The sequence below is a fragment of the Petaurus breviceps genome, unplaced genomic scaffold (assembly GCF_028583685.1).
Source record: "Petaurus breviceps papuanus isolate PSGF00001 unplaced genomic scaffold, PetGlider_PUasm1.0 189, whole genome shotgun sequence".
Lineage (NCBI taxonomy): Eukaryota > Metazoa > Chordata > Mammalia > Diprotodontia > Petauridae > Petaurus > Petaurus breviceps.
In genome coordinates, this window is record NW_027185809.1 from 34,207,989 (window position 1) to 34,221,496 (window position 13,508).

At 39.4% G+C, this 13,508-nt stretch overlaps 2 pseudogenes; one reads left to right on the forward strand and one right to left on the reverse strand.

The window, feature by feature from the left end:
• Positions 1-2,055: 2,055 nt before the first annotated feature.
• Positions 2,056-3,359, reverse strand: LOC138163944 (26S proteasome regulatory subunit 4 pseudogene; annotated as a pseudogene).
• Positions 3,360-4,098: 739 nt separating this feature from the next.
• On the forward strand, positions 4,099-6,129 carry LOC138163945 (large ribosomal subunit protein uL3-like; annotated as a pseudogene).
• Positions 6,130-13,508: the final 7,379 nt, after the last annotated feature.

Genomic DNA, 13,508 nt, shown 5'->3' on the forward strand with positions numbered 1-13,508 from the left:
AGAGAGAGAGGTATATGGGCGTATGAATCCATGTGTGAATGTGTATATATATGCTTACAGGTGTACATAGATAGAGGGCACAGGACCAATTTAACAGGAAGGGATGATACTTAAAAGGGGAAATTAAGAGGTGAGAGAGGAATATGATGAGAGGAAATAGAGAAAGACAGAATGGGGGTAAACCATCTCATAAAGAAGAGGCAAGGGCAAAGGATTACAATGGAAGGGAAGAATAGGAAGGCAAAAGGCTATGGGTCAACCTTATTCTCATTGAATTTGGCTCAGGGAGGAAATGAAATACACACTAAATAGGGTATCTCACCCTACAGGAAAGTAGGGGGAAGGGGATGAGAGGGGGAATGATGGAAGGGAGGGCAGGCTGGGCGGGAGGGAAGTTGGAAGCACTCCCTTTTGAAAAGAGACGGGATCAAAGTAGAGAATAGAACAAATGGGTGGTGGGATAGGAGGGAGGGAAATATAATCAGTCTTTTACAATATATCTTCTATGTTAATGTTTTGCATTAGCTATACATGTACAACCTATACTGAACTGCTTATCTTCACAGCAAGGGTGAGTGACAAGGGAGGAAGGGAATGAATCTGGAATTCAAAGATTTAAAATCAAATGTTTAAAATTATATATATATATTATTAATACTATCTTACATGTAATTGGGAAAGAATATATACAGGCACTCGGGCATACAGACCCACCATGCCCTAATGAAAAAGTCTAAGGGGGTATGGGAGAAGATATGGGAGAGAGCAGATTAGAGGAGGGGATAGCCTTTGGGACTGCTATTCTGGGGTGATGTGTAGAGGAAAAATGGGGAGAAAATTTGTAACTCAAAATCTGGCGGAAATTAATGATATAAATCAGAAGTTAATAAAGCACACACACAAAAAGAATACAGCTGTCAATTAATTTATGACACAGAGCCTATTGTTTGTGCATGTGCGCGCGTGTGTGTGTGTGTGTGTGTACCCACGCATGTGCATGCACCTAAGTTTACATCAAATACCAACAAACAAGATTTCTCCAGGGAAACATACAATTCAGAAGAAGTCAACCAGTAAAGCAGAACTATACTAACCTTGCCTCAAAGAGATTTCACGTGGTTCTCTTGTTCTCTTTTCTTTCAAAATATAATGCTATGTTATTGCAGTAACTGCAGATCTACCTAAACAGAAGTTTGTGCTCCCCTTGCTTTTATATGCTGTTCTCTGTCTAGGCATCCTCCAAGTGTGAGAATTTGTGACCTTCATTAGGGATATTAGAAATAGTTGTTGCTTTCCTGTCTTTGCCTTGCCTCCTAAACTGTGGAGTTAAATTGTAAATAAGATCAACCTTCTTTATTCACAGAGTTACAGCCTAATGAGAGTGCATGTTTGCAAGGTTTTTAAATAACTAAGAATATAATTTTTATACTAACATCAGGGGTGGTTTTCCTCACTCCAATTCTGTCAGGGAGGAGAGGGAAGAGGAAAGAAACAGTCATTTAAAAGGTTTTCTCCTCAGAAGGAAACATTCTCTATAAGAGAAATGTTATGTTGTCTATGCACATTGTTAATACAGAAATAGTGGCTCCATATCTTTTTGCATCTCCTTAAAATCTTGGCCAGGAAAAGAAATTAATTCTAAGACATACCCAATAATAAAAGTGAAATATACTCATCTTTCTTTAAACCTAAATAGAGTAGAAAGAATGAGCTCTGAGTACTTGTGCCATATTGGTTTTGGAAGAGGAAACAGGAAGCTGTAAAGAACTTATTGCTTATAACTATGATTAATATGTCTTTATGCACAAAGCACCAAATGTGGCCTCTTCTTCTTTGTTTTTTGCTTTTTGAAATAGAATATTTATTGTGGAATATAGTGTAGCATGGTTCAAAAACTAAAAGGACTAGCACAGTTCAGTGGGTACCCCACTCATCATATATGAGTAATGTATTAAATAAGAAAACTTTGCTTGTAAAGGCCTACTGGCACATGTATGCTCCTTCAGTTCTTCCAATGCTATTATTTCAGGGGGTCTGGAAAGTTTCCAACAATTTTCATGAAAGCAGCATGGTACATTTAAAGTTAGAGTCTTGTTTCTTATAAAGTACATTTTTTTTAGAAAATATTTTGAACTCTTCATTTGTTACTTTGATTCTACATTCTCTTAGGGCCATCAGATCAACTTCTTATTCTGTAAAAATTACCTTTTTATCTGCTCCAGACAAGTCATATTTAGCTATGATCAAACCACCTAAAGTTATATCATCTACCAAAGTCATTCTGATTGTATGAATCTGAATAATGAGTTTCTTGGTCTTTTCATCTGGTGGAGGGAACTCAATCTTTTTGTAACTATGCCTGGTCTGATTAGTTCAGAATCTAAAGTTTCTATTTGGTTTGTAGCCACAATCACTTTCACGTCTCTGGAGTCAAATCCATCCAACTGGTTCAACCATTTCAACATTGTTCACTGAATTTCTTTTCCCTCTTAAATTTGAATGCCTTTTGGTTCCAATGGCATCGATCTCATCAATGGAAAGAACTGATGGAACATGTTCCTTAGCTACTCAGAACAATTCTTGTACAAGTTTGGACCCCTCTTCTAAATACTTCTGTGTAACCTCAGAGCAAAGAATTTTAAGGATGGTCACTCAAGTCCGGTTTGCTATAACTTTGGCTAATAAGGTTTAACCTGTGCCAGACAGGTCATAGACTCCTTTAGAAGGCTTAATGCTCATCTCCTCATAATATTCAGGAGGAGAGGGTGGGGGGGGAGTTCCACAGATTTCTTAATTTCTTGAATCTGCTTATCCAATCCATTAATATCAGGATATTTCTCCAGTGAGACTTTCTTCACTTTCATCACTGCAGTAAGAGGATCTGGGTCATCCTATCACAGCATGAACCTCGCGGAGGAGGACAGAACATCTTGGTTGTAGAAGACCCTTGTCTGCAAATGACAGAATGCTGACTTAATGCTTGGATCCCACTGAGGTCAACACAATGCTGTGATTATCATCATCGATCCCCTCTAAGGTCCCTACAGTTATTGAGGTCCCTCTCAAGTCTTCTACCTTTGATTTTTTTTCTTCCTCTTCATTTTTTTCCAGTGGTTTCATTTATTTTTGTATTTATTTCTATAAGAAGATAATCTTTAATTCTCTCCAATTTAACAATTTTAGCCTGCATTGGGTATGAAGTGCTACCAGTGGAGATTTGCTGGGAGCATCTGGTCCCTTTGTTTTCTTCTTCTTTTTTCCACCTCTAGTCAGAATTGGAGACTCATATTTCTTTTTCTTGTCCTTGTCATATTTCTTGTCACCCCCAGGACCTGTGCACCACTTTGACTTTGACCCATTGTGCTCTCAGCTCCCCTGAGGTCTCCAAATGTGGCCTCTTCTAAGCCCAATTCTCATCTTATTTATATACTTTCCTAAAAAGTAGATTTTTCTAATTACAGTTTGCTAATTTTAGTTCCTCTTACCTCTCTTAGTATTCTTACTAGAGATAGTAAATAAATACAGTTTATCTTAAATTTACAACAGGTCTCAGTTTTTCTCTTTTCCTACTTTCTTTACTTGCTTCCATTTGTTAGGTGCCTGCTCTGTGTAATGCCATCCAATATTCCTTTTTCATGACTCAGTTTGAAAGAGTATAGAAGCCATACCTGGGTTTCAGTCCCAACTCTGTGATTGGCCACTGGAGTGACCTTGTCCTTGGCTGTTTTGTGCCTCAGTTTCTACACCAACATGGAATAATAGTCCTTGTCCTATCTGCTTCACAGTTTTATGAGATAACAATAATTTAATAAATATAAAAACACTCTGAAAAACTAAAATACTTCTACAAATCAAGTATCCAAGGAATGTTAAGTGTCAGACAAGAACCAAAATTTTAAAAAGAGTAGTTAGAAAGCTTAAAAATGAAAAAAAGAGGCAAAAAAGTAGAAGGAAGATGACCACAAAATCTCACCGATTCTAGCACCAGTACTCTTAGAGTAAACGGGAAGTATTTGACTGGCAGGGAAATAAATGTAAGGAAAGAGCAAAATTTGGATAAAGGAGTAAGTTCAAGGACATTCTGCTAAATGTTTAAAGATGAGGTATTATTTATTTTTGATGTACACAGGACACATTTTTAAGTTTACTCTGCTTTAATAGCACTCAAGTCTAGAAATCAAAAAAACAATACATCAACAAATTAAATTATTTTTAGTCTTTCCTGATTTCTGAGGTGTAAATACTTTTCCTGAATTTTATATTAATTAATTTTAATTTTCAACATTCATTTACACAAGATTTTGATTTCCAAATTTTCTCCCCATTTCTCTTCCCCCCACCCCCACCCCAAGATGGTATGCATTCTGATTACCCCTTTCCCTGAAAATTTAATAATTGTTCTGGCAAGCTAGTACTAGCTGGCTCCATCTCACCCCTAAAAAAGCTATCTAGAAAAGGAGCATCTTCAATAAGTCAAGGTTTTACTTACTAAAGGGTCTACCTTTCTTGAATTTACAATAGGATCAAACATCTGAAACTAAAAGAACCCTTAGATATCATCTAGCCTGCCCCTCATATTTTCAGATACTGAGAGATACTTTAGATACTAAACTGGGAGTTCTTTGACCTCCCTTATTTATCTCTAACCTATTCCTTTTACCTCCCTTTTCTTTATTCTTTTAAAATGTAGAAAACCGGAACAAACCATAACTAGGCCCTACAATTTTTTTTCTACTCTCTCTGTGAACCTTAAAGATGGCATTTTGAAAGTTCACTTATCTCATTGCCCAGATAAGAATGTAAACATCTGCTCTCTTCCAACCTGCCTCGGTAGCAGGTGCAGGTGCAACAGCGGCAGCCTGTCCCACATGAAGTTCTCGGCTCCCAGGCATGGGTCTCTAGGCTTCCTGCCTCGAAAGAGAAGCAGCAGGCACCGGGGAAAGGTGAAGAGTTTCCCCAAAGATGACCCCACCATGCCCATCCACCTGACACTCTTCCTGGGCTATAAGGCCAGCATGACCCACATCGTGCGGGAGGTGTACAGGCCTGGCCCGAAGGTCAACAAGAAGGAAGTCTTAGAGGCCATCACCATCGTGGAGACACCCCCCATGGTCATTGTAGGCATCGTGGGCTACGTGCAGACATCCGTCCCCCGGGCCTGTGCAGCTTCAAAACCATCTTTGCTGAGCACATCAGTGATGAGTGTAAGAGGCGATTCTATAAGAACTGGCATAAGTCCAAGAAGAAGGCCTTCACCAAGTACTGCAAGAAGTGGCAGGACGATGATGGCAAAAAGCAGCTGGAGAAAGACTTCAGCAGCATGAAGAAGTACTGCCAGGTGATCCGCGTCATTGCCCACACCCAGATGCGCCTGCTTCCTCTGAGGTAGAAGAAGTCCCACCTGATGGAGATCCAGATGAATGGCGGCAGTGTGGCTGGGCCGGGAGAAGCTGGAGCAGCAGGTGCCCGTGCCCACCGTGTTTGGGCAGGACGAGATGATTGACGTCATTGGAGTAACCAAGGGGAAGGGCTACAAAGGTGTCACCAGCTGCTGGCACACAAAGAAACTGCCCCGAAAAACCCACCGAGGCCTGCGCAAGGTGGCGTGCACTGGAGCTAGGCATCCTGCCCGCGTGGCCTTCTCTGTGGCTCGAGCTGGTCAGAAGGGCTACCACCATCGCACCGAGATCAACAAGAAGATCTACAAGATTGGCCAGGGCTACCAGATCAAGGATGGCAAGCTGATCAAAAACAACGCGTCCACCAATTATGATCTGTCTGACAAGAGCATCAACCCTCTGGGAGGCTTCGTCCACTACGGTGAAGTGACCAATGACTTTATCATGCTGAAAGGCTGTGTCGTTGGGACCAAAAAGCGTGTCCTCACCCTGCGGAAGTCTCTGCTGGTACAGACCAAACGTCGTGCTCTGGAGAAGATCGACCTGAAGTTCATCTACACCACCTCCAAAGTTGTTAATAGTCGGTTCCAGACCATGGAGAAGAAAGTTTTCATGGGACCACTCAAAAAAGACCTTGTCGCAAAAGAAGAAGCTGCCTAGTTTTTGCAGATCAATGTGGAGCTGGTGGATTTGCAATAAATTTTTCAAAATTAAAAAAAAAGAATATAAACATCTGAACTGGGCATATACATTAACCACTGTAGATTTCTCTTTTCTCCTGCGAATGGATTTTAAGGATTGTACCCAGCTCTTGTCTTCTCACCAGGAATGTTTGAGAAGTCCTCTAACCTGCTAAAGGTATATATATATATATTTTCCATTAGGATTGTACTGAATTTTGTAAAGTAAGTTGTTCTTAATTGTTCGTCTTTTCTTTTTCCCTTTGGGGTTTTTTTCTAAGAGTTCCTTTCATTCGTGGAAGTTATGTAGCACAAAGGATAGAGTGAGTGTTGGATCTGGAGTCAGGAAGAACTGAGTTTAAGTCATCTCCTGGGGCTCTCATGAGGACAAAGTGAGATAAAATTTATAAAGTATTTAGCAAATCTTAAAGTACCATACAAATACGAATTCATTGCATTGTTGTCATTATTATGTCCTGACTGCATTTCCTTGGTACTTGAACTCTATTTCTGACTTCTTGCGTACTGCCATTATATTTTTTATTTGACCACAAAGTTCTAGAAATTAGCTATCATGTTCTGGTTGTTCTCAGTTTTTCTTTCTTTAGTATATCACTAGGGGATTCTTTCTATTTTTCTCTTTTTACTCTGGTTACATTCAATCTGGGCAGCTTATGATTTCTTGAAATATAGCATCCATGTTTTTGACTTAGTCATGGTTTTTAGGGAGCCATTAATTTGTTTTCCAAGTCAATTTTTTTATTAGTAACTATATTTTTCTAATTTTTTTAATCTTTTGATTTTAATATTTCTTTTTCCACGTAATTATAGATTTCTGTTTACTCAATTTTCTTTTTCAAGTTTATTATTTGTAAAGGTTTCCACTTTTTATTCAAGGCTACTTGTTCTCCTTCCAATTTTATTCCTCAAGGCAAGGCACACTTATAATCCCTGCTATTGGGGAAGCTGAGGTTGATGGACCACTTGAGCTCAGGAGTTCTGAGTTGCAGTGGATTGAGCTGATTGGGTATCCACACTAAGTTTGTCACAATTATGTTGAACCCTGAGGACTAGGAGCCACCAGCCTTCCTAGGGAGAAGCAAATTATTCCAGGGTGTGAACTGAGAAGGTCAAAGTTCCTATGCTGATCAATAATGGGATAGGGCTTGCAAGTGACTCCGGCTTTTATCTGGAGACTCCATCTCAAAATGAAAAAAAAATCTCTAAATGCATTTTTTTAAATCTCAAGGTTCATTTCTTTTGGCAACTCTTAGAGTTTTCATCGCCAAGCCATTGTTTTCACTGAGGTTTTAAGTGACTTTATTGTAGATTATTCTGTTCTTCTGAGTTTACCTCTTGGGATTCTCAATCTATAGCATATCTTCATAGTGTTTGGCTTTTTCTTCTATTTATTCCCATCTCTAGCCTCAATTTCTGAATTAGAACTTTGTCCCAGGCTCTCTTCCCTTTACCATTCTTGGATGGAGTGACCAGGTTACCTTTGGCTCTATTCTCTCTGTGGTCTTGATGATGTTGTCATCATAGTTCTGAATGTGGTGGCTGGGACCAGACACTACACTCTGCCACAATCCCTGGCTTCTACCTTCACCTCCTGGTGGCCTGACATAGGTGCTGGTCTCGGCCTCATCTCTGTCTCTTTTTTCTTGTAGAGTCTCCAACCTGGAGTTGTCTCCATTCTCAACTGTGGCTCTGCTAGGCTCCAACCCTATGTGAGAAATTGAGCTCCTCTCAGACCCCCTGGAAGGCCGCCTTCTTTACTCACTCCTTGAGGCACACAAGTTACTTGGATTCTGTGCTGACAGTACTGGTGGGAGGGCTCCAAAGTGTGCTTACACTGCCCTGCCCTGTGTCTCTGTGTAGTGTCATACAGGGAACTGGCTCTATCACAAACTGCTACTCTGATAGGTCAGGGCTGAGATCCTACCCTTTGAGGACCCATTTACCTGACTTTGTACTGCCTTCCACCTTGCCCTTTTTGTATCCCCTCTCCCAGTATTGCACAATACTGGACTGGATGAGAGAGAGATTGATGATATTTCTCTGCCATCCATGCCCTTTAAATCTTTACTAGAGTGTGGTTGAGAGGGCTGAGATCTTCTAGGATCTTTTATTTTACCAACTAGACCATGTCACCTCAAAGTACTTTAAAAAACCAAACAAACTAAAAATAGGCTTTCAACCCAAATTGGGACAATGTATGGCCAATGTTCCTTCAGTAGCCACTTAGTTAGAAAAAGAGAAATCAATGGAAAAAATAATTTTGTTTCAGTCCTAAAACTGTCCTACTACTTTAAGCTACTAAAGAACAAATAGAAAGGCTGTCTAAAATTGATGGGCTCAGAAGGTTGGTTTTTTTTTTAGCTGTCTACAGGGCTATTCAATCTATTTGTCTATGTCTAGTCATTTCGAGTCTTATTACAGTTTATAACCAGACCCATAAGGAATCATAAAACAAAATTCTAGTTCCTTGAACTTGGGGTCAGAGGAGAAAAGTTACTTTCCCGACTTCTCTCCAGGTCACTTAGCAAAAGACATATTCCTACAGGAACAGAAATCATTTGCTACTCTTTGGATCAATGTCAGTTCAGAAAGTAAAAGAAATAGGATCCAGGGACTCCATGCAAACCTCTGAGAAACCAACTGTCTCAATGGGAAATCCAAGGAGTGCTGAACTTGGCTGCTTTCAGTTCAGTAAGCAATTCTTTTTCACTGGACACTTAAAGCTCTAGAATCTCATCTGTTTTTGCTGCTCTGAGATTGGTGTTCTCTGCTATACTGATGAAAACTAAAGTGATGATGCTAACCTCCAGGAGAAAAGCACTACTTTCAGGATTTTCTTCCTTTCCTTTCCTTGATGCTTACACATAGAAGTTTCTCTAGACAAAAAAAAATGATGAAGTTAGAGGAAGGGGAGGCAGGATTGAGAAAAGTGTTACATGAAGTATGTAACAGGAAACCGAGATTGATGAAAAGTACTAGATGAATGTGAAGAACTAAGTATTACAGAATGTTAGAGCTAGCCATGATCCTGGTCATTGTCTAACTCAACATTCTCAACTTATAAATGAGGAAATAGAGGCCCAGAGAAGTTAATTGCTTTGAAAAAGATCCCCACCATCACCCCCACACACAAACACATACACACACACCCCAAAAAGTGGCAAAACCAGGACTAAAACCCCAGTTCTTTCCACGACACTACTATCACAAGTGTTAAGACAGCATAAATAGGAATGCTGTTGTTCTGTAGATTTTAGTTGTGTCCGACTCTTCATGACCCCATTCGGGGTTTTCTTAGCAAAATTACGGAAGTGGTTTAGCCATTTCCTTCTGCAAGTCATTTTACATATGAGGAAACTGATCCAAGCAGAATGAAGTGACTTTCCCAGGGTCATACAGTTAGTATCTATGGCTGCATTTGAACTCTTGAGGATGAGTATTCCTGATTCCAAGCTCAGTGCTCTATCCACTGTACCACCTAGCTGCCCATAAATAGAAAGAGAAAGTGAATAAAAGGCCCTCTATGCAGAAAAATAACTTAATTAGGCTAAAATAGGCTATCACTGTTCCATTTAATAATAAAAATAACTAACATTTATATAGAACTTGAGGTTTGCAAAACACTTTACAAATATTTCATTTTATTCTCACAACAACCTTGAGAGGTAAGTGTGAGTCACACAAAGGTTAAGAGAGTGCTAGTAAATGTCTGAAGCCAGATTTGAACTGAGTTCTACCTGACTCCACATCCAGTGTTCTATCCACTGTGCAGCTTATTTCCATATAGTACATCCCTTACCTAGACTCCAACATTTATTTTCAGTTATTATTCCCATTCAAGCTCTGCATATAATTCAGCCAACTCTCCTGAATAGACTTCAATAGCCTATACACAGAATGTGTAACTTTCAAATATTTCCATGCATTCCTGATCAGTTTTTCCTGTTTGTTTATTTTTCCAACCTTGTATGCAGCAAAAACACAGGATGCTTGTTATATAGTTTGTTTTACCTACTCAACCTGACTCCCACCCCAATTCATGGCAATCACCTGCCACCAAAGGTGCTGGAAGCTGTCATTCATCAGTCATGAGCGATTATACTTGTGTACATTTGAAGCAAAGACACGGTTACTAACTTCAGTGACCTTGTACCTTTTTATCAGGATAGCAGATTATGCCGAACTCATACTAAATGTGACTTACCTGGTATTGTGGTAATGAGTCATACCTGGACAATTTTCTGGAGGTTTCTGTTTAATGTACAGCTGTGGTGGGGTCAACTCCTTGAATCATTACTTACAACAAACCAAGATGGAAACAAACATAGCACCCAGCATGTGTCTTTACATGGTAGAGCCTTAATAAATATTTGTTGAATTAAATTGAATAGATAACCACATTCTCCACAAGCCATTAGTTTATTCCTAGGCAAATATCAGGGGCTTTGGAGAAGAATTAATTTTTTAAAATAACTTGATTTACTTTCATTTCCTAAGGAACTCCAGAAACCCTATCTAATTTCACTCCACTTTGGAGAAACTGCGTAATTTTGTGAGTAGAAAATGAGCCTTAGAGTGCAAAAGTCCTAGCCTTGAATTCTGCTTTTAACATCTGTGTGACCATAGAACACAGACAAGTCATTTAGCATCTTAATTTCCCAGGAAACTTTCTAAGAATACACATTAGACACTAGTTTTTTTTTATCTACATTTGTAGGAATTTCTACCCTGAGCATTCCCTACACTATTGGAGGGGACAAAATATAATCAGTCAATTGGTCAACACATATTTATAAGGTACTTATTATGTACTGGGCACTGTATTAAGTGCTGGGGTTATAAAGAGAGGCTTAAAAAAACCCATAATCTCTTCCAATATTTTAATAGGAGACAATTTATTATAAATAGTATACTTACAAGAAAGATCCATAGTAGATGGAAGTAAGCTAAAAGTTCCAATGTCATGCTGTGAGGACCAGGAAATTCCTTCTGTAAAGAGTGGGATTTGATCTGAGTTAAAAAAAAAATCCAGGGAAATTAAGAGGCAGAGGTGAGTGAACAAAGCATTCCAGGCATAAGGAACAGCCAATGATAAGACACAAAATCAGGAAATGGAGTTTCCAGTTTGAGGTACTGGAAGTAGGCCAGTAGAGTTGGAGTATAGAGTTCATGGAAGACAGTAAGTGTAAAAAGGCTGGAAAAGTAACAAAGGACCAATTTATGAAGGTCTTTAAATACCAGAGTCATTTATATTTTATCCTAAAGGTAATAGGGAGCTGATGGAAATGATTGGGCAGTGTTATGGGTTGTGATGTGGTCAGACACATATTCTAGAAAAATCACCTTAGGAGATGAATAAAGGATAGATTGAAATGGGGAGAGATTTGAGTCAGGATGCCATTACAGTAGTCCAGGCAATATGTGATGAAGCTTAAACTAGGGTTGTGGCCATATCAGTGTGGAGACTAGAGCATTTATGAAATTTCATGAAGGTCAAAACGACAAGATTTGACAATGAATTGCACGTGCAGGGTACATGAGAAATCAAGGATGATACCAAAGTTGCAAGCCTGGGTGACTAGGAAGGTGATGGTGTTCTTGGCAATAATAGGGAAGTTTGGAAGGGTAGAAGTTTTAGAGAATGGAGAGGGGAAAAGGCAATAAACTCCATTTTGAACTGTTCAAGTTGAGAAATCCAGTTTAAGACCTTCAAAAGGTAGTTGGAGATATATGACTGTAGCTCAGAAGAAAGCCTAGGGCTGGATATATGAATATGGATATATGAATCACATAGAGATTCAAATTAAGGGGTGGCTAGGTGGCACAGTGAATAGAGAACTGCTCTGGGAGTCAGGAGGACCTGACTTCAAATACGGCCTCAGACAGTTAACACTTACTAGTTGTGTGACCTTGGGCAAGTCACTTAATCCCAATTGCCCTCCAGAAAAAAAAAGAAAGAAAGAAAAAGAGATTCAGATTAAATCCATGGGAATTTATGAGACCACCAGCTGAAAGAACATAGAGAAATAAGAGGAGACCCAGTATAGAACCGTGGAGGATGCCAGTGGTTAGTGAGTGTGATGTGGTTGAAGAATCAGTAAATGAGGTTTATAATTTTCCTCCCAGAATGCATTCAAGTGAAGAGGGAATAAGTATAGTAAAGATCTTGGTAGAAAGAGAATACCATTGACCTGCTCTCTCTATCCAAGTCAACATGAAACCAAATTCATGACTAATATCGACTCTGTCTTTGTTGTGTCCATTTCTTTCCTGCCTTCAGTGAAGAAATATTGAACAAAGAATGGACTAGTCTATGACATAATGAACTTTGTAAGATCATAACACTGCCAGGGGTTCAGGGACTGGAGGCCATTCTAGAGTCTGCAGACAGACAGTGTTGGCAATGAGTGAAGCCCCCAGTGGTCTGCATGATCCAGCCTACCTGGGATTCTACAATGAGATACTGGCTTCTGCAAAAAAAAAAGCAACTTTATTGGGTATTTTGGAAAGTAGATACCCCATTTTACAGATGAGGAAATTGAAGTACACTGGTTAAGTTGACCTGTCCATGATTGCACAGATAATAAATGTCTGAGGCTGAATTTGAACTCAGGTATTTCTGACTTCCCTCTAGCATTATATCTGTTGTGCCACCTGGAGGCCTGCCTTTCACTTATTAGGGTTGTGATTAAGTAGAGAATGCACCGCCTGGACAGTGTAACTCTTTTCTAACTTGCTTACCGGTTTTCTTTTCTTATCACAACTTTATCAAATGGCATTCTTTATAAATATAAGGTATAAATCAGTCACTTATGAGTTTGGCTAATATGAATCAATTCAGAAAAGACTTGTCATCCTTCAGTAAATTTATAAAATTGAATTTTCAAAGCTATTGAGGTGAGCACCCAGATCTTAAATCTGCAATGGTTAGAGCAGACAGCAGCCCCATAAGATCTGACCTGACCCAGCCAGTTAATCTTATACATTTGTGCTACAGTAAGTTTGAAAGCTATCCACATCACAAATACAACATTAGACTGATATTAACTCATTTAATCTAAATGTAGATTTTATATAATGACAGATGCTTATTGAAAGTATATGATGGCAGCCTAGGAGAAAGGAGCTTGTTTTGTGTGTAACAAGGTCATGAAGTATCCTCTGCCTTTCCTGTTGGGATCACATAGTGTGAGTAACATGGGTGCTAGGTTTCCAGTCCTGCTTCCAGGCCACCACATGGAAGCTCGAGGGTAGGAAACCTCTTTGCTAACATGCTCAGGGTCTTGAGTTTTTGTGGTGATGAAGAGTCCTGTGTTTCACTGCTGATCTAGGAGGGCTGATCATCCAGGAAACCTTTCCAAAGAGGAGCCACCTTCCAGCTCCAGTCTCTTGGTTGTGCTCTCCAGGC